The 25,003-nt window shown below is 36.7% G+C and overlaps 1 long non-coding RNA gene across 1 annotated transcript; it reads left to right on the plus strand.

The window, feature by feature from the left end:
- The first annotated feature begins 7,185 nt into the window (after window positions 1-7,185).
- Window positions 7,186-15,069, plus strand: LOC137050120 (uncharacterized). The gene is made up of 3 exons (XR_010899882.1): window positions 7,186-7,253; window positions 14,476-14,576; window positions 14,707-15,069. It is a non-coding gene; the product is annotated as an uncharacterized lncRNA (long non-coding RNA).
- The last annotated feature ends 9,934 nt before the right edge of the window (window positions 15,070-25,003 follow it).

Below are 25,003 nucleotides of genomic sequence, written 5' to 3' on the forward strand. Positions count from 1 at the left end.
ATCTAATTAATTACCAAGAATATTTTTACTTGAGAAGTAAACATTTTTTATCTGGTTATATTATATTTGGTACAATGCTCCAAAAAGTTGTATATACTTGCATGCTGTGACAAGTATGTCAGTTTTCAGTGAAATAAAGGGAAGGATTACAAACACTTCAAGCTTAACTGAAGATGATCCATGTTGATCATTCTGGTACATCTACTACTGCAATAAAAATTAAAGCATGCACATTTTCGATGCCAGGTACGTGAAGAGGGTGTAGATGAAATTGTGACAATGTCTCTTGTTATTTTACTTAATGGTGCATGGTCCTATATTTAATAGTAATAATGAAGTGTAAATAATATAAATAGTTTTTGTTTACTCTGGAAAGTGGATAATGGCAAGTTGTTGCAGGTTCATCCATTATATTTATTAGTGTTTATCCATAAAAGAAAAGAAAACTTAATAATTATTATTTTACAACATTTCTTTCAAATATTTCTGTATTTCATCAGATGGTCTTACAATATCAAAACCTATACACAAGCATGACGTTAGAATAGAAAAGACAAAATACTCTGATATTTAAATGTGACTCAAAGTTTGTTGTCCGTGATGAGGAGAATAGATCTGTGTATGTTGTACTGCCCTTACACCTCCAGGGACCCAGTAGTGGCCCCTTGAAGAGCAAAAAAAAAGCATATTTCAAATGGCTTTAACTCAAAGTCTGGTTAGCCGCAGCGTTTCTCAAAGTGTGGGGCGCGCCCCACTGGTGGGGAATAGAGACATGACAAGTGGGGCGCGACAAACAGGAGGAAATGTGTTAATTTTTTGTGCCCATCTCTATTAACCTTTTGAGCGGTCCCACATGGGATTTTTATGTCTATGCCCCTGAGAGTACGGACCCACATAAGGGATTTAGAATGTTCAATGACGTGACATCACTGCCAGAATTAAACGGTGGGACGCGCTTCCGCTGGCACTGAGCCAAATGCGGACGCGCTCAGCTCTTGACATACATCATGCAGTTTTCAACCACTTACTGTTTATTTTAGGTTTAATTTAATAGGTAACATTTAAATACACAAGTACAAGTAAAACAATACATTTAATATTAGAGTTTGTAATACACACTAGTGGCTATGGAAGCAGCAATAACAATCAATTCAAATATAATTGGCTGACATGTTTTATTCATATCAGATACACATAGTGTAAGTAACTATAAAGTTTGCTCGATTCTTCTCCCAGTTCACCGGTCACTTATTTCAGGAGATGCTGATGAATATATGTGCTGTAAATCCAATTGACAGGACTCTGAACTGCAGTGCATTTGTTCAAACGGTTCAATAACGTAATAAAAGCGATACATCTGTCATACAGCGTTTTTTTGGTTGTGGTGAGTCACGTGATAAACATGACGCATTGCCATAGAAACATTAAGGTGAAACGTTCTTAAATAACGTTGCCTTAAAATAAAACTCACACTCTAGTCAGCTGACACTTTTAGTCAGCTAAAATATTTTGACTGTACGCATGAAAGGTTTAAATGTGATGTTAATAAAATAAATGTTAACAGGCAAACTTAAAAGCCTAGATAATTACCATTTTGTTGGGGTGATTGGGGACAGGTGGGGCTCGGAGCCCTTCCCTACCTCCAAAGTGGGGAATGGCAGAAAAAGTTTGAGAAACACTGGGTTAGCGTATCACAGAGAAAATTGGCAGGACAACTGCATATGCAATGTTTACTAAATAATGTTGGCCACAGTTTTCAGACATATATGGAAAGCTGCCATAAAGGTTTTTTTAAAAGTGCTCACAGTAAAATATACAATTTCAGCTGGGCCCTCATATATGTCATAAAGGTTTACACAATGAACATATTTTAATATCCAGTTGTCCATTAAATATGTTATTTACTTAACATTTATTGTTTCATTATGAAACCTTTTAAACTACATTACCCATATATCTGTCATTGTATCAATGCAATGGGAAACATGGCGCTGTAGTTCATAGAAGTGTGCAGAAATGCTTAGGGTTAGGGTTGGGTTCTCAGTAAAGGAGTCATTTCTCAGAACATAGCGACACTTTATAGTTAGCTTAACGTATTACTGACGTAATAACACCAAAACATACTTTGTAACATGAAACGCCGTTTTATATAAGTTAAAACAAATAGTCCAATCACAGCGCGTTCTGCGATAAAGTCACAGCCAATGACAACCCAGCTGAACAGAGCCGTCACACTTACTTGTCCATTTATGGTAAATTATATCACATCTCATCCGGTTCAACTGAAGGGGTAGATTCCTTAAAGAATTAATATTTAGGCTAAATATTATATTTATTATAATAAATATTAAATATTATTTATTCTAAATATAGGCTAAATATTTATTTATTATAATTAAATAATAAAACTCACATTTTAAAATGAAAGTCTTCTTTGTGTGGTTAAACTGATGCATAATAAATATATTTGAAAGAGAATCCTTTTTCTATGTTTGTGGGTCTACAAGCATAAACTTCTTTAAGCCATCCTTTACAATCTGACCTCTTGGAATTAAAACAAATATAACAAAAGCACAATGAATGCACACAATTTTGTAAGCATATTCCAATATTTAATGTCAAACAGTTTAAATACAAATGTAGTGCCCATATATATATATATATATATATATATATATATATATATATGCAAAAAATAACATTTTACATTCTAAACTTTAATACTATATATTTGCGATTATTGTTCACTTTTATTGTAACTAAATTAAATGCCAATTAAAATAGTTGATGATTATTGTAAATGTTAACCATTTTCAGTAAGAAAATACTTCTATAAAGTACATTCATGTTACAGTTACATTAACAAGGTAGTGATATAATGATAGGTAGTGAAATAATGATAGAGGTAGTTATGGTGGACATGTACTTTAGTGACCATTGTAATAAAAGTTTTAATGAATAATTATTGATTTCAAAAGGTATTAACTCTCACTATCTTCATTTGTTCAAACAAACAACAAATGCAGAAATATACATTGGACTATAGCATCATGAAGTCAATGCATGACTAGAACTAGTGGATGGCAATAGATATGTCCTTCACTAAATCTCCTGATGATAAAGGCATAGGCAGACATCAAGAACAGTTTATGAATATTGGTTCTGCATATATCAAAGAGATCATAAGACTCCACAGACTCCATGTGAAGACTTTGAGACACTGTGACAGAGCAAAGGGTGCACTTCACTGGACATGTCCTATGCATGCCCAAACAACAACACCCAAAAACACTTATGAAGTGGACACCACCAGGAGGACGCACGAGACAGGGAAAACCAAGGAAGATATGAGACAGATGTTTCACGAAGACCTCAATGCCGGTGTTCCATGAGAAGATGTGAAAACGTGGCCACAGATCGAATATGTTGGAGGACACATGTTGCCCAATGTGCCCAGGACAGGACATGATGATGATGTTGTCAGTTTATACATAACTGTAGGATTTATTTCTGTAAAAAACGATGCATAATTAAATGTTAAATACATTTATGTAATAAGTTCACAGATACGTGTGCATTCCCATTATTAAAAGTATATAATAGCAAGCTATATCATATGAATTTGTTTGAAAATGTAGATAACGCACTTGATTTTGTGATCACATACATTATTTACATGCAAACGGGACGTTAATAATAATAAAAAATAATTGAATATCTGATGTCATGTGACCGAAGTGGCTTTTTGAGGCTTTTGCATCTGAACTCTTCATATACAAATACAGCTCTGGATATACTATACTATTTAAATAACAATATTTGGTTTTTACATTAAAATGCATTTAAAGCATGGTAATTGTTGTGGTTACTGTTTATTTGCAACAAATATCACATTAAAACTACCAATACTGTGGTAAACGCATGGCAAGTGTTTTTTTATTTTTATTTTTTATTGTGCTTCTACTACAAATGCCACGTTGGAACTACACTAGTAATTATTATTAAATATTAACAAATGTTTAAAGGTCTATAGCACGTCACGTGACAGTGTTTAATCACCCTATTAGCAAGGTGTGTTTATTTAGAAAGCAAAGAAATGCAAAGCCTCAGTGGAGATGATGACAGGTACAATGCAGTGACTGAACATGATCGATAACGACAAGCAGAAAATACTTTATATCAAATATTAGGACATAATATGTATGACTACTCACCAACATGTGGCACACGTGATCTGATGCCAAACATCGCGATGTGTTCTGAATGAGACTTCTTCAGCGCGATTTCATACCGATAGAATTGCCGTCTAATGTTGACGCCAAAGGTTTCCCACTGAAAGCAATTGGGTTCCCAGTTCGTCCATCGCGTGACGCCGAGGGGTCTACCTGTGGCGTCTTCAGTGTGACGCCGGGGCGCGCGCGGCGCGCGGCGCGGATAGAGACGGTGATTGCTTTTGGGTCTTTTCTTCACACAATTCAATCGTTTGGCCTCGGAATAGTTGGACTTTTTCAATAAAGTGTGCCTGTTGTCTGTTACAGTCTGTGTTTTATATCATATAATACGCAAATGGGTAGGTTTAGGGCGGGGTGGGGTTTGACTGCTGTTTCAAACGTGTATCATAGCGTAAATAAATGTAAATACAATTGTGCTGGCTGATTAAATTGAGAATCACACTCCAACATGTCATAATGTAAAAATTATAACCCAATATATTCCATCATAACGATAACATTCACATGCCCAACACGTCTGTTTATGACGTCCTAGGTTTCTCATTGAAATCAGTGCGTCGTACCCAGTACGTCGAAAAATGGCGATTTAGGGGTACCCTGTGCGTCAACAGCTGACGTCAGGGTCCCTTGACCGTTCGGCAACATTTGACGAGTAGGGGTGAGACTGTGTTGTGTTGGTTTATGTTGTAAGTGTTTTTATTACTTGAGTGTCACCAATGTTGTGTTTTGATGCATACCTAATGTTAAATCATAAACGTCTCAGCACGGAGCTGTGCTTGATTTATGACAATTCCAAATTCAAAGCATGCGGAGGTGCTGTCACATTTCCCCCGTTTCACATTTTTTAATTTAGAAAGAATCTGAACGATGTGTTCACGGAAGCACTGAACTCCTAAACATCAAGGAAGCCCTAAACGGCTATGGGTTACTTCCTGATCTTGAGATAACAAATTGTTTAAATACCCACTTTATTTTCCTCATTCGTTTGAAATAAAATTACACTACATCATTTGTTATCCTACTATCGTGTAGAATAGGCTGTTTGAGAAGAGTTTATTTATATGTGTGTGGTTTGCTACAAATAAATAGTTTTAGTTGCAGTAGCCTATCACTGAATTAAATTAGCCTACAGGCTGCTACACATCCTAACAAAAGGCTCTAAATCATGTTTTCTACTCCTGAATTTCCTCCTCATAACATTCTAAATCAATATTCAAACACAATAAATGCATTAATGTGTGCATTCTAAGATAACATTCGATGTCGAGCTTGCTAATCAACATTAGAGGATCAGGCTGAATACGCGCAAAGACACTAAACATCTGTTAAAATGTTATTCTACACCACGACCCAGAATCTGACCCACTTACATGTATGGGGGTACCTTGGGTATAATTTTTTATTATTATAAATAATAATTATAATGACCCGCTCATCAGAGTCCAATCAGAAATGGAATTCTTTTTTTTTTTTTTGTTTTTTTTTTTGTATTAGACACCGCGTCTCCTTTCACGCGCCTCAATCCATGCAGAGCTTTTCAGAAAGTCAGCCGTGCACCTTTAATCTACTTTACAGCGACATTAATAATAAATACAAAATCTGCTCAAAACTCACTCTATTGTGACCTTATGCAGATATTAGCTCTATATAAAAACAGACGCATACATGTATAGGCTAATAAGACAACGCAAAAGTTTACCGGCGACATCATGAATTATTATCACGCAATATTGACTAATTAATCGGCAGAGAACCGTTTTAAGAAATTATCTAAAATATTCTATCGAAAGAAATATGAGGTAAATGTGTGAATACACACGTTTAGCAAACGCGATTGAAAGGCAAATATGTACAGGTTTGTGTCTGGTTATTCAAATCAAAATATTAATTAAAGATTGATTTTACATTCCTGTCAGAAATTAAGAATTATTGTCAATGTAAATAGTGGTCAAATATCGAAGCTATATAATCTATTTAATACTTCAAAGCTCAAAGTTAAATCAGAATATTTATTGTAAAAATGTAATAATAATAATAATAATAATAATAATAATAATAATAATAATAATAATAATAATAAAGGAATTTAATCATTAAAGGATTAAAGGGGATAAGGGAATAAATAAAAAAGAATGGTAAATTTCTATGTCTAATTGTAGTAGACTAATGAAGTAATCAGTTTAAACTATTTGCAAATATTTTATTTTAAAAGAGTTCACTCTTATTCGTATGTCTAATATTTATGCTAGAAAATGCAAACGTTTTATGCCTCGTCGTCACATTAATTTATGAATTATGATCGCATTTTTTATTTTATTTTGTTCAATTGAAAATGGCGAAATTTCACAAAAAGTGAAAGAGTATTTCGCAGTCAGTTACTGTCGGTAGCTGAACATTTCTATCATAAAGCAGTTGTCTAAGACTTGCATCAACTTACATCTTTCCACAAACTCTTGTTGAGTTGTGACAGTGACAGTATTGGTAAGACCGGCCTTCTTTGATTTGATGGCCACTCAGGTAGAGCAGCCTACAAAATAATCAACTAATAAATAATTATTAAAAATAATCATATGATAATTAATCAGAAATTTAACTTAAAACTTTGTCATCTTAAAAATAATCAGTTTTACTGTGCCAATCCATTAAACGTCCATTATACATTAAAAGGATAAATTAAGACAAATAAAATGAGGAGAAAAAAAAAGTATATATATATATATATATATATAAAATTGCTCCCATTTTTTTTTTTTTATTGCTATATAATATATATATATATTTTTTTTTTTATTCATAGCTCAGACAAAATAAGTCCCCACCCCCAAACTCCGCCCATGGTCATGACGTGAAGTACTGGAAAAAGAGCAGATTCTTATTGGCTGACCCGCATTTTGCATAATATTAAACAGTTATTTAAAGCCGCAATGTGGCAGCACAAACGAATATAGCAAAAGAGACCGTGGAAAGAAGACATTCTAGCAGAAAACATCAGCGGCCTTTCTGGAATCCAGATTCCCTCAGGTTTGGCTTTTATGTATAATTAGAATTATTCATTATGCAGAGGCGTTTATCAAAACGAAACATTTTTGGTTCCTAGGAAATTACGAGAATGTTAATTGGGACGAAGTAGCCAAAAAAAAAAAAAAAAAAAAAAAAAAAAAAACACCTTTTAGGATAGCTGAACCATTTCTTCTTACTAGAGTAGGCTAAGGGAGAATTTGCTCGGTAAAATAAAATGGATCTCTCTGAGCAAACCGTAAACCCGTAGCTTTCTTCAGTGTCCGAACAAGTGTCATGATTTTTCATTCCAAATAATATCGTTAACAAACTCGGCGGTCTGTCTTTCCTATTAATGTGTAACTTTCTGCCTGCAAGTTTCCCATTGCCTTATCTAACTTTCATCAACAATGCGTTTTCTCCTGGAAAATGTGTTTTGTCCACAGTCTGTTTTTAATTAATTTTTTATTTCATTTTTATTATTATCTATTTTTCAATAGGCGGACATACTGTAGTTTATCCTAATTTATGTCCTTACGTGACCCAATCCTTAGACAAAGCAATTATGTGGCTAAAATAAATTTTAAAAAGAGGAGATCCCTGTCTGACTCCATGATAGATGTCAAACCGTTTGGACGTGTCAATATTAATGACCACTGAGCAGTCACTACATAAAACATGGTTACAGTATCTATAAATCATTTGCCATATCCAAATAACTATAGAGTGCGGAAAATAAATCTGTGAGAGATTTATTTTAGAGACAAGAACAAGTATGAGACCATCTTTGAATCAGGGCTGGATTTCCCGATAATGTTGTCTCTTAGCACACTACGGAGACTCTAAAGGTATAACTTAACTAAAGGTATTCAATTTCTAGGCTTAAGTAACATTACCAGGTGCTGTCCGTGGCAGTGGAGCTGAATTAGTTTATCAATGGGTCAAAAAACGATTATTAACTCTATGCAAGGGCTATTTAACTGCGTTGTGTGCGAAAGCGGTGTACTTTATAATAGAAGAACTTCAGAAATAGTTGAATTTGCTTTTATCAGGACTCATTTTAGGTGTGTTTGTTTCTTCAGTAGAACAAAAAGGAAGATTTTTAACTTTCCAGTCTGCCAGTCATAATGCATGTCAATGTGTAACAACTCTGAAAAAACATGCTTAGACAATATAAACAAGAACCCTGCGACACATTGTTGTCTTAATACATGAACCAATCGGTTTCTGTGAGAAACACAACAGTATTTGTAATTTTTTGTACCTCATATCCACAACGAATCTCATCTAGTGTTTCCATCCACTATTACTTCCATCTGGTAAGATCAAACTGATTAAATATCATGCGCGATTATATATATATATATAAATCGCATTTAATATATTTAATTATATATATATATATATATATATATATATATATATATATATATATATATATATATATATAGAGAGAGAGAGAGAGAGAGAGAGAGAGAGAGAGAGAGAGAGAGAGAGAGAGAGAGAGAGAGAGAGAGAGAGAGAGAGAGAGAGAGAGAGAGAGAGAGAGAGAGAGAGATTCCTCATTAGTGCCTGCGTGGATCAGTCGAATGAGGCATCTACATGTATATCTATGATCGCACCTAATTGACCTTACCGGACAGAAGTAATGACGGATGTGAACACTAGATGAGATTCGTCGTGGATATGAGGAAAAAAAAATACCATAAATACTGTTGGGTTTCTCACAGAAACTAATTGGTTCATGTCTTAAGACATCAATGTGTCATCACGAGCAGCAGGGTTTTTGTGCATGTTTACTCTCATAGAGTTGTTACCCATTCACATGCATTATGACTGGCAAACTGTTAAAAATTAAAAGTTAAAGTTAAAAATTTTCATTTGTGTTCTACTGAAGAAACAAACACACCTTCATCTTGGATGCCCTGGGGTTAAGCAGATAAACATCACACTTTCATTTTTGGGTGAACTAACCCTTAAAATAGCTGTCAGCATGTGTGTATGTTATCATAATATATTTAGCCATAGACTTCATTTACTGCACCAGCAGCGTTAATTGCCCACATCCCATTATTGGTGTAAATAACTAATTTATTTTATTGAATGACCTAATAAAAGCGCAACACGCAAAACATAATCAACAGGCCTACTATAGCGGAGAAAAAAGAAAGAAAGGGAAGAACAGCCGGTAGCTGAATTTCGGGGCTGAGCTCTGTCAGGTTTTACTTGACCAACAAGATTTAAAAGCTGCTGAATTTGCTGCCGTGGCAGGCAAACATTTTTTAATTGCAGCTTCTGAAATGGTAGCCAGGGGAATAAAGTTTTCACAGATGAAACATAGAAATGGCGTCTTTGATTTAGCACAACTATTCGCTGAATCACTTTTGATCAAACTTCCCCTCCACAGTCATCCCCTTTAACTAGACTCAATAATGGTTTGCCAGCTGATGTACCTTTGGATAATATAATTAAAAAGCTAACAGCCATCAGTGTAATGACAATTGTATTATTTGCATGAAAACACTTCAATTAGCAGAATTATATTCGTATAGACTGAGATGTAAAGAAACAGTGGTGGCCACTACCGGAATGAACTGTCAGTAGTGATAAGGTACAGCTAAGAGTGGTCCAGACCAACCTTATGAACGAATGACTTACAGAAGACATACTGATTGTTTCGGGAAACAAGTATTAATGTTAACTTAATATTGACATCGTAGAAGGTTTCGGAAAATCCAGCCCAGGATAATCTAGCACATATAATACCAATCTAATGTTATTCGACATATGATGGCCTATGATAGTTGACATATGATAGTTATGAATCCCAACTACTTTTTTAATATCAAAAATTAAAATGAAACAAGTACATAACAACAGGAACAATAACAAAACAAGACATAGATCACGAAAAATATACAAAGAAATAGATTACCAGAGGGAAAAAAAATTAAATTGCATTTGTGAATAATAATTTAAAAAAAAAGCCTAACAAGAATCATAAACAGATTAACAATGTATTGAATATGATAATTTGGATGATGATAAAGAAAAATAATAATAAAGGTGTTAATGCCTATTTTGGTATTTGTTATTTTCTGAGAGATATGTACAACTCATTCCAAAAAGCTTTAACACAAACACATTCACAAAAAAGATGACCAATTCAACATCACAGAAAGTGCATTTATCTTCTGTGTTTTGGGTATATTTATTGACTATTACAGGGGTAGCATATACATACATATATATATATATATATATATATATATATATATATATATATATATATATATATATATATATATATATATATATATATATATATATATATATATATATATATATATATATATCATATTTTAAATATTACAATGATGTTACCTATATGTAATATTTACAGTTGTAAGTCGCTTTGGATAAAAACGTCTGCTAAGTGCATAAATGTAAATGTATTTTCTTCTATCTAGTTTGTGTACAAATATTTGTGTGGAAGAGACCAGAGCACACTCCAGTTAATATTGTGTAATGCCTTCCACTTGAAAGAAGCTGGAATAGATTTTCTGTTCATAAGATTATGAACAAAATGGTTATTGAATTTTTCATCAACCAAAATCCCTTCAATTTAAATAGAAATGATATACAAAGATATTTTACTATAGGTTTACTCTCCTTTCAAGAGTTTTATACCACTAGGAAGGGCATTGAATACAATAATACATTCCCTTAACAAAGCCCCAAAAAACAATTTTCTGGCCATTGTCATCCATCAGCTGATTAACAATATATATGTTATTTGAATACCATCTCTCATTTATCTCTGTAAATAATATTCTGTTTATTCCAAATAAAACAACGGTGAGGTGAAAAATTATGTTTGTAAACTATGAAAACGAAACATGAAATTTTGCTAATTTAATGGGTAGTTTACCAAGTGAGAAGGGGCACTGTAACAATAATGCAATACCTCCAATTTTCTTAAAAACAGAATGAGGAAATACGTTCCATATAGAGTTAAACACATTAAATAGGCTAAAGTCAACAACTTCAAATACTTCTCACATTTCCAGACTGTCGCGGGCGAGGATTCACTGCAGCATTAACTTGAAGCATTGCAGGAGTTTTGCCCCTGGAGACATCACAGGCTCCAGCGGAGGGAACCTCACGCAAGCGTCATCCCAATTCATCAACAGAAATTGTAGTAATATTTGGAGTAGTTATGCGAATTAATTGTGCAGTCTCTTTGTTCATATTATTTAGGATTATTTAAGAACAACGGCCAATTTTGATCAATAGGAATCGTAGACTCCTCAACCCATGCATGCCTAATTCTGTTAAAGTATGCAACAGGGCTTTTACCAGTTCTCTGTTTGGTATTGGCTGCATGTTGAGATCACTTGTTTAGCAGAAGACACTTTTATCAAAAAAGCAGTCAATTGCTTGGAAAAAAAACTTGAGTTTACCTGAGTTGGCCCATACCCAATCAGCGTCCTCTTCATTATCGTCATCGGAATCAGCAATTAGAAGCGTGATTATTTAGACACATCAAGGGGCTTAGAATCTCCAGGTTTCTGAAACACAACACAACAAATGTTATCATATATGGGATTTAAGTTATCGACTTCTTCAATCATTTCCTCCTTGTGATTCCTGCGTGATTTCCGCAGACAGTGTTTTAGTCAAAGTAAAACAATAATCTCAACCCTTCAGTTGACTGTAGGCTGTTAACCGTTGCAGTACTGCCACAAATTGATGTGTTGACTTAGCCAGGACAGGCATATCTTTACAAATAGCTACTGCCTCGGTAACACTCAGAGGAGCCATTTTGTAACCATCTGGAAGCTGTACAAACGGAAAAACTTCAGTTGTGGTTGGCAATTGCAGATATAATCGATTAGTCAAGGGCTTTGGAACTTCAGCTGAAACAACACATTCATACGAGGGGAGGGACACATCAGATTTTAGCTGAATCTGAGAGAGAGAGTTAACTTGTTTGTTTGTTTGTTTTTTACTCTGGACCCTTATCCAATAAGTTTTCATCTTTATCCAAGCTTTATACGCATCTTTCATATAATCAATTGGCCAGTCTGGGTCACCCCAAGAACCAATGACCATACATTTTGCAGCACACATATCTTTATCTTCAGAAGAACCATTGTGGGGAAATAGATCTAATTGTATTTTCCCTTCTGACCATCCCGTGAGATTAAAGAGATAGGGCTCTGTAAAAAAACACTTTATTTTTGCTCTTCATGAAATCCTTGGGGGTTTCCCCCATTAACTAATATAAGGGAACTAATCGTCCCTTCTAATCGACTAATCGTTTCACCCATTTGAAACAGCCAACAAAGAGCTCTCCTCTGCTTTAATGCAAGCCTTACAATTTTAGAGAATGGACAAATAAAATAAAATAAAAGTCTGCGGTTTTATATTAACTTTTTGGTATTTTTGGACAAAATATATATATTTTTTAAATTCAATATTATTCATTCAACTGCCAAAAAGAACTGAGTATATAACAATGAAATGTATTAGGATTTTACAAAACAGACAGTAACATCGGTATTCACCACTATATTTAAGGGTAGCTCTAAAACCATTCAGAACGAGTTACTGGACTGCATGCTTGATGTAATGCAGGGCTTAATCACGATTTCTCCATTCAGCTAGTTTCATCAACCTGATGACATCCGCTATGCAAAGCTTCAAAAGTGAGGAACTGATGCAATAGAGGCAAACAGAATCACAAAAAGCTTTGTAGATTCCATTGGCAAAATTTGTGATGATGTACTGATGTACTGTACTATGTACTGTTGATCCAAATAAGGAACAAGGCTCTACTAGGATTGAATGGGAGACAGGGAATGGTCCCTGCTTTTGTATTGCAAGTATAGGTTAAGGTCTTTGGGATCCCCAGGAAAGCCAAGGTATCTGACTGGGAGATGATCATAATTTTATGTATCACATTCCTATACCATGAGCTGTATGATGTATAATCTCTCTCATTGGTTAAATCTATACTACACCCCATGTACTTTTTAAATATAATTTCTTCTCCTGCTAAATAAAAGGGATACTTTATACTCTCCCTTAACGCTGAGTAACTCTTCATTCAATTTCCAATTAAGAGGACTGGGATGAGGCACACCTCAGGGGCAATAATCTAACAATTTGGGGGGCTTTATCTTGGGATTTCTCCAGACAGGTAAGCAATAAAATGCTTAAGTTCATCTTACTGTCTGTTGAGTAATTGATCCTTGATGGAATTTTATATGAAGCTTGTCGGGGGCCAAGTTCTTTGATAGCATTTTCTTGCTAACTGACTATCTCTCAAACAAGTTCTGTAACAGAAACTCGACAGTATTACATGCTGGATGATCTGACACAGAATCATATACGCTTTGCTGACGTGGAAAAATACAGCACTGTCTGGAACTATGCTCACGTAACGTAAAACAGATTTACATTGGAAAAATGAGGTGCGCTGTTGAGCTACGGAGGGCTCCGAGACCAGCTGCCCTACTAAGTGCAATCATTAATATAGCCAACCTATCAACCGAAGCCATGCACTAAATGTCTCATCTATCTATCTCACTTTACAACTTAAAATGACCTAGACGCTCAGAAAATATTTTTTTGAAATAATGATGAAGACAATTATGAGTTAATTTAAGATTGATTAAGTTTATAAAGTTCTATGTTTTCAAATGGCTGAATATTTTAGTAGGTCTTTGCCCAACCTTCCCATACAGACAAGCTGTGGCTGGTAAAATCCCAGGACATCCCTAGTCTGAAAGTTCACTGCTCACTCCTGCATTGTCTACCGTTAATAATCCATTCATTTTTATAACAGGACAGCAGCGACTTTGACAGTTACTGAGTTAGACAGTAGAATAGGCTTAATGAAGCCTAGTGCTTGGGTTCTATGACGGTCCACGTTATGTCATTTGCATCACCAGGATTGTCCGCTGACGACCACTCATACAGCCCGTGTACAGCCCATTCTGAGTGTGCAGAGTGCGCTGTAAAGCTGATTTTAAAACAATCTGTATTGCATAAAACACTATATAAATTAAGCTAACTTGACTTGTCTTACTGTATATGCTGAAAATGTTACAAAATAAACCATGTTAAAAATATTCAAGCTGTTTATGCTGAGAAAAAAAAGAAAAAAAATAGTAGTAAATGAGATAAACTAATAAATAATTGGATGTGATATATTGAAACATTGTCTTTTTTTATGTAGAATAATTGCTTTGGGGAATATGGATGGCAGGAAGAGCTGTGAACCTGACCAGGATCTGAGTACTGATGAGGAGATGACAAGACCAGAGTCATCATGTGACGGTAATTTAATATCAATGTGTATGAACAGCAACTTACATTTGGATAACATCATCTTATACATTAAAATGTTGGGCATATTTAAAGTTTTTTTTTCTATGATAAATAATTTGTATTCCTTTAACTGTTGCAGGTGCAGGAGCAGGAATGGCAAGTCAACAATCGCCACTACCTGCAAAAACATGGAAACAAGTATCATTAAAATCAACAGTAATAATAGCACTGATAGCTGCAGTAGTTGCAGAAGTAGTAAATAAGGCAGGAACAACAGGAGTTGATGCGGCAGCAGGAGCAGTAGTGGGAGCATTAGCAGCAGCAGCAGCAGCAGCAGCAGGAGGAGCAGCAGCAAAAGAAGCTATATCCACTTTAAGATCATTACGGGAAGCAGGAGTGAGTGAAGTAGCAGCAAGAGCAGCAGCAGCAGTAGGAGGAGCAGCGAGAGCAGCTATATCCACTTTAAGATCATTACGGGAAGCAGGAGTGAGTGAAGTAGCAGCAAGAGTAGCAGCAAGAGCAGCAGGAACAGTAGGAGGAGCAGCGAGAGCAGCTATATGCACTTTAAGATCATTACGAGAAGCAGGAGTGAGTGAAGTAACAGCAAGAGCTGCAGCAAGAGCAGCTATATGCACTTTAAGATCATTACGGGAAGCAGGAGTGAGTGAAGTAGCAGCAGGAGCAGCAGGAGCAGCAGCAGCAGGAGGAGGAGCAGCAGCAAAAGAAGCTATATCCACTTTAAGATCATTACAGGAAGCAGGAGTGAGTGAAGTAACAGCAAGAGCAGCAGCAGCAGTAGGAGGAGCAGTGAGAGCAGCTATATCCACTTTAAGATCATTACGGGAAGCAGGAGTGAGTGAAGTAGCAGCAAGAGCAGCAGCAGCAGGAGGAGCAGCAGCAAAAGAAGCTATATCCACTTTAAGATCATTACGGGAAGAGGGCGTGAGTGAAGTAACAGCAAGAGCAGCAGCAGCAGTAGGAGGAGCAGCTATATGCATTTTAAGATCATTACGGGAAGCAGGAGTGAGTGAAGTAGCAGCAGGAGCAGCAGCAGCAGCAGTAGGAGGAGCAACGAGAGCAGCTATATGGACTTTAAAATCATTACAGGAAGCAGGAGTGAGCGAAGTAGCAGCAGAGGTGGGAACAGCGGCAATAGCTGGAGGTGTAGCAGGAACAGCAGCAGCAATATTGCAATCATTAGTAGGAGCACACTCACAAATAGGAACAGCAGTAGTTGGAGCAATAGCAGGAGCTGCAACAGTAGCAATAGCAAAACCACAATTACAATGGGTAATAATTACAAAAAAGTGGGCAAAAGAGACAGTAAAGTGGGTGATATCTGTAGTAGAAAAAAATACAGCAGCAGTACAATGGGGTACTGAAGCAGCAAAATCACCTGGCAGGAGAGAAATTAATGGATCACAACTGGATGGACAATCACAGACACCAGCAGCAGTGATGGTAAGAATTCAGATTTTTACAGAATAACTGCGATCACATGAACTGCACTATAAAATTCTTTAAGTTGTAGTTTGTAGAACATTTAAAATAGTAACTAAGCAAGTGATATATGAACACACTCCTAATAACAAGCTTCCCTTTTCAGAGCCCTTATTAATGGTTGATTAAAGTCTGCAGTAAAGGTTGTAAATGTTTTTGTATTTAAAAAAAACACTTATTTACCCTTTTTTGTAAGAACAGCAGTTAATAATATACATAAATAACTATTTAACAATGAAATACGCCACTCAGCAGGATCTTTGCCCTCTTTGTGAATTAAAACGATGGTTGCATCCCTCCAAGAGGACGCCACTGTACCAGATTGTAGCGCATAATAAAAAAAAAATCATATAATTCATTCATTTATATATCTGTCAGGTCCTAAGCATTTCTTATTCTTCAAAGTAAAGATTGTCTTAATTATTTATCTTTCCTCAATACGTCGATTCAAATAATTTGCCATTGACTCATCAGAGCAGATATCTGATTTTTTGTTGAGGGATTTGTAGAAATCTTCAAAGGATTCTGCAATTTCATCAGGTTTAGTACAGGGATTGATAGAGCTACAAGATTTAATTGTTTGTATCATATTTAAAGAACTTTGCATTCTTAATGTAATTGTTAACAAAATCTAGCCCTATTCATGTGTTCATAATATCTTTGGTTAATAAATCTTAGATTGCCTTCAAACTTATCAATGATTAAGCTGTATGCTCTCTGAGCATCGTTCACCCTCCTATAGGGTCACATTAATAATGCGCTAAACCGGCTTCATGGTATTCACTTGGAGATTATAGAATCTCGCAGTAATGGGTAGCTTTGAGCAGTAAAAAAAAAGTGACCGCAGCACCAACATGGACATTGATTTGCATTGAGAGCCTGCACCATCCACAAATGCTCTCTCAGCATGCTGTTTGTCCAGGCATGTGATACAGCGATCATGGCTGTCAGATGAGATCAGAAACGACCTCATCCAGAAACATGGACGAAAAGACTCTTGAAAAGAGTCTTTAAAAAAGATGCTGATCATCCATGCTTTTTTAGGGAACTGCTCTTTTAGCTGAATGCCGCTGAGGGTGGCCATTTCCATAACACCAAAAAGGAGGACACTTTGCGGCCTTTAGTAAGGCAAGAATATTTGCATAGGACATGGTGTAGGCTACTCATAACTACAATACAATTTTGTCCATCATATCGATGGTATCATGATACAGTGATTCTGAAATAGCCTACTCTATTCATTGCCACAATTTGATCTGCGATACCTTAGTATCGTCCAATGCGTAAGACAATGCATATTTATTTAAGACATTGTGATATCTGTTTCAAAAACTGAGCACTGAGATGAACCTGTCTTGCAAAGTGCACCGTGCCTGAAAACATAGGCCTAACATTTCTGGACTTCTGGAAATAACAGAAATACAAAAAATAAACAAATAATAAATGCAAATAAATAAATAAATACACATTTCAGCAAGCAGATAGAGCAACCACTGACTACCATATTAGAGAAAGAAATACTATGGTAGTCAATGGTTACAACTGTCTGCTTTGTTACAAACATTCTTCAAAATTCAACAGAAGAAAGAAACTCATACAGGTTTGGAACAACTTGAGGAGGAGAAAATGATGACAAAAGTTTCATTTTTGGGTGAGCTATCCCTTTAATAAAGAAGTACAACCTCTGCAGAAGCTCAGGGAGCTCTTAGTTAAGAACTGAAATGTGTATTTATTTATTTCTCACTTTCATTATTTGTTTATGTATTTGTTATATAGTTTGACTGGTGATGCGTGACTGCATGAATTTATAAAGCTCTGCAGTGAAGCATGACTGTGGCGGAGGGGGCGTGGTTTAGTGAGGTCTGCACGAAAATGGAGAGTTGGAGAAAGATTGCTGTGAACAAGTTATATTGAACTGAGTTGTTGACTGCGCTGTGAGCACGACCTTCATTTGTTTCTACATCGACAGTTCTGAATAAACACGAGTCCCAGTCACGCCAAGCCTGTCTACTTCCTCCTTATTCTAAGAACTTTGTTACATTGACAAAAAGGGAAGACGTACCTGTAACTCGCCGGTTACTTTTATGTTTTTCCGTGCTGGCATGTCAGTCAGTGGCGGCTTTCTCTTGACTACTAACGTCCACTTCACAATGACACTTTTCACAATGTGTGATTTTGATATATATTCGTTCCCTTTTGTCCATTCTGGGTCTGACGTTTCGGCATGTAACTTTATGATATGACATAGCCAGCACATCATGCTTACGTTTTTAACCAATGATATATCAGATATTTATTTGACACCCCTTTCAGCCAATCATTTATTTGACTAGAGATCTCTGGGCATTAGACGCTATATGCTGCTGCCTGTGTCGCAATAAAGATTCTAGAGTGGATTTTTTTTAGGCTTAGGCTTTTTTATTATTATTAAGCGTGACTCCAAAAAGGAGGAAAAACAAGTGTCTGGCTTGAGGTTGTACCGGACAGGGCTTAAAATCCAGACTGTCCAGTCAAAATCTGGCGGTATAGCAACCCTAATGCCGCTGGACACACACACCGCTGCAATCTTACAATTGCTGTTTTTAGAGGTGAGACTGGAAACGAGCGATTGCTTTACAACTCTCGACTATTTATACCCGTATGTCCGGGTGGCAGTGACAAGGCATGCAATGGGCAATGTCCTTGGCTCATTTTGTTACCACTTGGAGGTAATTGGGCTCCCAGGCGAGACCCCATGAGACCCGTAAGTCTAACATAACTGCAAACATGGCTGACAGAATGGAAACCGCAGTATCCAGAAATGTCAGAGGTGCAGCATGTAAGCGGAGCTATCCAATACTTGCATGTTCAAATACATAAACAAAAAATAAGGGTAATTGTCAAAGAAAAAAAAACCTGTGTCCATAAAGTACATAGGTGTTGTACATTATAAACCAGTTAGTTCCAGTCCTTGATTCTGATTGGTCAATAGCTGTGTTTTATTCACAATAAAACAAGGCTATGAACGCTTCACCCAATGGTTCTGTGTATCACTGAACAACACCCTTAGCAACCACTCTTAGTAATGTAACATATATTTTTTCTCATTAAAGGTGTCATGAACTGGCTTGTTAAAGATTTTATACTGTTGGCTGGGATAAACTTATGACGTTCCCATGGTTTTTACATTTAAAAACATCATGATGAATTAGTAATAGGCTATTTTCTGCCCTGGTTTTGAGGCTCTCTCCTGAATGCTCAGATTTTATGGGCGTGCCGCACTGAAGACTAGGAAGTAAACGTCCACGGACAGGATTGGAGAAGATTTGCATATTTAATGAGCTTCAGCTCCCTTGTCAGTACATTCGGGAATTGTTTTGAAGCGTGGGGGAAACTGCAACCGGAATGATTCTCTCGATCACAGGGCTCGTAAACGTCTTTATCAAACAAACACAATGATTTATTTCTCATATATCTGCGATTGATTGGAATGTTATTTTTGTATTACTTGGCCCGCCTGATCTGCGGATATAAGTGTGAACCGTGCATCACACACACAAACACACACACACTAATTTGCTTAGAAGTTCGATACGGTTTAGCTATATGTAGGCCTATGTCATGTCAGCCACAAGTTGTTAGGCGGGGCTACTGAATCAGGTGTTATTCATCTTCTGTTGAGGCGGTTTCACCATACGATTACAAAAAGTGTGGCATATTCTTAGATTGAGCGTTTACTGGGTCTGGTGTCAATAAAAGCTTTTCTTTGACTAACAAAGACATTTTCAGCTCTGAAGCTTACAGGATATTCTTATAATAATAATTAATCATTTGCTACATTTATATCGCTCTTTTCTGGGTCCTCAAAGCGCTTTACATATAGAAGGGGGGCGATCTCCTTAACCACCATTAATTAGCAGCACCACCTGGATGATGAGACGGCAGCCATATTGGGCCAGAACCTCCACCACACACCAGCTGATTGGTGGAGAGGAAACAGAGTGATTAAGCCAATCAGGAGAGGGGGATGATTAGGAGGCCATGATGGACAGAGGCCAATGGGCAAATTTGGCCAGGATGCCGGGGTTACACCCCTACTCTTTATCTAAGGACATCCTGGGATTTTTAATAACCACAGGACCTCGGTTTAACGTCTCATCTGAAGGACGGTGCTCTTTGACATGTTAGAACCCACACAGACCACAGGGTGAGCGCCCCCTGCTGGCCTCACTAACACCTCTACCAGCAGAAACCTAGTTTTCGCAGGAGGTCTCCCATCCAGATACTGACCAGGCTCAGGCCTGCTGATATGGCTGAAGGCCTTTTTACAATGACCATTTTGTATATCAAAAGCTCAAGGGGAACTTGATTTCTCAATTCATGAACTCTTTAATATTGTTCATTGAAGCTTGTATTGAGAGAGAGATTAAGTAACAGTGTATTACCTGCAGTCATCATATTCCTTAAGGTCAGTCCCATGTTCATAATAACAAAAATCAGTTGAAAGTCCACTGTGATATCTTGTCCTTTTAACAGTAAAAGGGTCTTCCTGAGTCCTGACAGTGACAGTGCTCATTTGTCATTTGCGTCTATTTCCTGTGTTCATTTCACTATAAAAGTCTTAGCTATAACTATTAGTTAACTATTAACTTATTCTTATATGCAATTATAAGTAATATGTAATTTTGGTTATTGGTTTTGAATTCATTTTGAATTAGTTAATAGTCCTGTGCCTCAACAAGTAAAGTCATGACAATGATACCTTTGTAAATCATAAGCTAATGATTAAAGCAGACAACTGGAAGCTAAAATGCATGTCTTGTATATAATATATGTTATTAAGGAATTAAGACACGATGTCATATTTAATTAATAGCAATTAATACATTATTTAATCTATTAACCATATAAAATCTTCATTAGTTGCTGATGCAGTAATCATTAATAAATGGGTTAGTTCTTCATGAGTCATACATTAATTCGTGATTATCTGTGCATCAGTTAAGCATGAATTCATGCATATTAGGGCAACCATATTGTAAAGTGTCACCAATTTGGTATTAAGCAAAGTATTATTACAACAGCATTGTAAATAATAGTAGATATACACTGCTGCTTTTTAACATATTTCCCATTATGAATTATGAAACAGCTTAGTTGGTTGCTCTGTTGGGTCGATCCAACCTGTGTGACTTTCCGTCTTCTGTGTAACACAAAAAGATATTGAACAGACAACATTTTCCATCTTCAAAAAATGTCTCCTTTAAAGAGACGTGGGTATCTTTATATGATTTAATTCAGGGTTTTATTTACATACAAACATAAACACATACGTATAGCATGCCAAATACGGTGACACCCTTTTCACATGTGAAATGAGATAAAATACTATATTGAATCACATATAGTTCTGAATTTTTGAGATTAAGTCTCATTGCTTTGACAGATTCATGAAACAGTCAGCTCAAAAATGTGACACTCAAACTGTTCATTTCAGCAATCATAGAGACAAGGGATATTTCCAAACAGCATTATAGCTCGCTTGAACATTTCTGCTGAATTTATCACATTTGTATTCAGTTTATTTGAGGTGATGAGGTAAAGGCATCAGTATAGAGGTAGACTCAGCCCTTTGATGTATTGCTCTTTTATCAGAAAATTTAAAAACTAATTATTTTTGTTAAGTTTCAATAAAGTCTGTTTTTTTTTTCATTGGGGAGAACGACCACACTGATCCTTCATTTTTTAGAAATGTGAAATCATAATTGTTATTAATATTTATGTTGTTTTCATGTGTAATTTGTAACTTGCACCATTGTCATCATTTCTGCAGACAGGAGAACGTCCACAGTCAGAGGAACATCTGCAGACAGATAAACCTTCAAAGACAGATGAGTCTGATGATGATAAGTCATCTCCTATAATATCAGGTAAAAATATTTATTTATTAATTAATTTTTAAGCAATTTATCTAGGAAAATGTAATCACTAAGACAGAATTAATCATATCATTGTTGGTGTTAGTGCAAAAACTGCTGAGTTTTAGTCCCAACTCAAGATCCTTTCCTGATTCAGTTGTCTTCACTCAGTCCTTTGGGGTGATGAAGTTTCTGAAACTAAATCGGTCTGATCTCATTCTTTTCACAATATCATGCATTCTACTTGGGCAGGTGCCCAGTGGCACCGAAAGTGGATACTCACCTTCTCTGGCTATTGGGGAATCTTAATAATCATTGGTTCTTCATCTCATAAACACTGGTTACCATGCTATCCTCTTATTCTTAATAATTTTGTAAAAGGAAAAATTGCTTTGCAAAATAATGTTTGAATGGAAGGAATTGACTTCAATTGAATGTGTGGTTATGTAATCAGAATACTTTTTTCAAGTAATTAGTAAAGTAATGCACTGCTTTTAAAAATTACAACAAAATAGTTACTTCTTAAAGTAAGTAACGGAAGTTACTTTGTTCTCTTTCGAGGGAGATCTGTGTCGGAACAACACTTTGGCCCCGTCCCAAATGGCACTCTTCATGTGCACTTTCGGTCTTCTGGACTTACAATGGACATTGCCTGCACGTGTCCGTTAAATCCACAAGGCTGTAGAGTGCCCCATCCGTCATTTAAGCTTAAAGAAGTGTGCTTGTGAGCGCCCCCTTTATGGCTGCTATGCGTGCTCTATGCGCACTTCAGCTGAGCCCGCAAGTCCGCGAGCTACCCAGAGGTCTTCTACCCGGCAGTCAATGCGGCATTACGTTGTGAAAGTGCGGACTAAAAGGAAGACCGTGAGGGTTTAGGGTCCAATTTGGGACAGGGCCTTTGGCGACGCTCCCTTAGCGTTACTCGTCTGAAGCCTGAATGAAACTAGATCTTGATTGGCGCTACGTCATGACATAGTATGTGACGGAATACAAGAAGCATCGGCGTCGGAAACAAATAAAACGTGGGTGGGTCAGTAGCGGCTAAGACAAAATATTATAGGTGGGGAAATAGTTTTGCGGGGGGTCTGGGGGTTTCTCCCCCATAAAAAAATTGATTTCATAGATGTGATTTCCTGCATTATGGTGCATGCGTTTTAGGCCATATCTCTTTCCTATACCAAAAAAGACCTCAAACCAGTCAATACCAATAGTCTAATAAAAAGACTATATTCATTTAACTGCCATAGAAATCAACAGTTTCACAGATAATGATAATGAACAAGTTGCATGTTTTTTTTTTGCTCCGTATCCAGACAAAAAAAGTGCCGTTTACTAAACGATTGATTGGGCCAGACAAAATTACAGAAATCACTGAATTATTAAATGTGGCTATAGAGTAGGGGTACGACGCATGGCACTAAGTTGACGTATATCGCGAGCATAGGTTCGAATCTGCCTTTTGCCACACTCACTCTACTCCATTTCCCCATCACTTATCAGATCGGAAAGGTATTTATTTTCAATAAAAAAAATATATATATTAGAAAAGGGGAAATAAAATATGTGTTTAATAATAAGTTTCTTAATAAGTTTCTCGGTTAAGGGGTAGTCGATGTAAGCAGACATGTGCTGAATTAGAGGCGATAAAAGTGAGTGGGTCCAATATCATTGGTCTTAAAAAGTGGGTGGGTCTTGTCCCACCCACACACAATGGTTCCGACGCCCATGACCAGAAGTATAAAGGAATGCTTGTTTCAAAGGCCCTGTCCCAAATGGCACAGTTCATGTGCACTTTCGGTCTTGTGGACTTACAATGGCCATTGAGTGCGCGTGTCCATTAAGTCCACAAGACCGTAGGATGTTCCATTCGCCATTTAAGCTTAAAGAAGGGTGCTCGTGAGCACCCCCTGTGCGGCTGCTATGCCCTTGATGCACACTTCAGCTGAGCCTGCAAGTTCACATGCTACACAGAGGACTTCCCGGCAGTCAAAGCGGCATTACGTTGTAAAGTGCGGATTCAAAGCAAGACCGTGATGGTTTAGGGTGCCATTTAGGACGGGGCCAAAGACTGATTTTCTAGTTCAGTGAAGTCCAGTGGTGTAGTCTACGTGATACGCAGGTATACGCCGTATACCCACTAGGAAAGGACAAGGATTTCCGTATACCCACTTAAAAAAGCGTGAGGATACGTAACAATATTGTTTTGTGACAGAACTTTCATTCATAAATTCACCACATCTGTGCTGCGAACACAGAATGTGGTTGCGATTGAGAATCACTAACGTTTTTGGACAATTGGGACTTCCGTGGACGTCACCTACCAAGGAAAATCAGTTGCTTGGCGGTCTTTTTTGGTGCAAGTTTGAAATTAACTAACTAATGTAAAAGAAATTAAACGAAAGCAGACTCAAACTTTGAGTGTTTTCGGAAGCCTGCCCCTAAAGCTACAGCAGCTTCGCCTGACACTTCAGCTGCAGCAGATGACACGGACGTTACAAAAAATCCAGAAAAAGAGGCTTATGCAATTGTGACGTAACCTGGTAACGTTAAGTAAATCTAGCATGTATTACATGTTATCATTAAACATAACTGTAACAGCAGGCAGGGGATTGTTCAGTGACAGTCCCTCCATGATTTCGCGATGTTGCGATCGCAACTATTAACGCATCTTCAACAAATCCCTGTGAATTCATTGCGACTCGCAATTTTGACCAATCACCGCAACTTTTCTGCAACTTTGACCAATTATTCGCAACGTCCTGATTTTTACATCGAGCACATCTCTGCAATGTGAGCAAGATGCACTGAAGCTCACTTGCTCATATCTGAGTTAAATCATTAACACCATCACCGCTTACATTACGTTTTATTGAACTAAATACATTGCAATCGGCTAAAACGAACACGCAGTTTACTTTTCTAAACAAAAGCTCCAAGTCCGTGTTTCTCACACTGTTCGTGTGAATCGCGGCACAGTTCTGCACGCACACACAAAATACCGGCAGTTCAATGGGGGACGCGCATCTCTTAAAGGGGCCG

This window comes from Pseudorasbora parva, chromosome 2, assembly GCF_024679245.1.
Source record: "Pseudorasbora parva isolate DD20220531a chromosome 2, ASM2467924v1, whole genome shotgun sequence".
Taxonomy (NCBI): domain Eukaryota; kingdom Metazoa; phylum Chordata; class Actinopteri; order Cypriniformes; family Gobionidae; genus Pseudorasbora; species Pseudorasbora parva.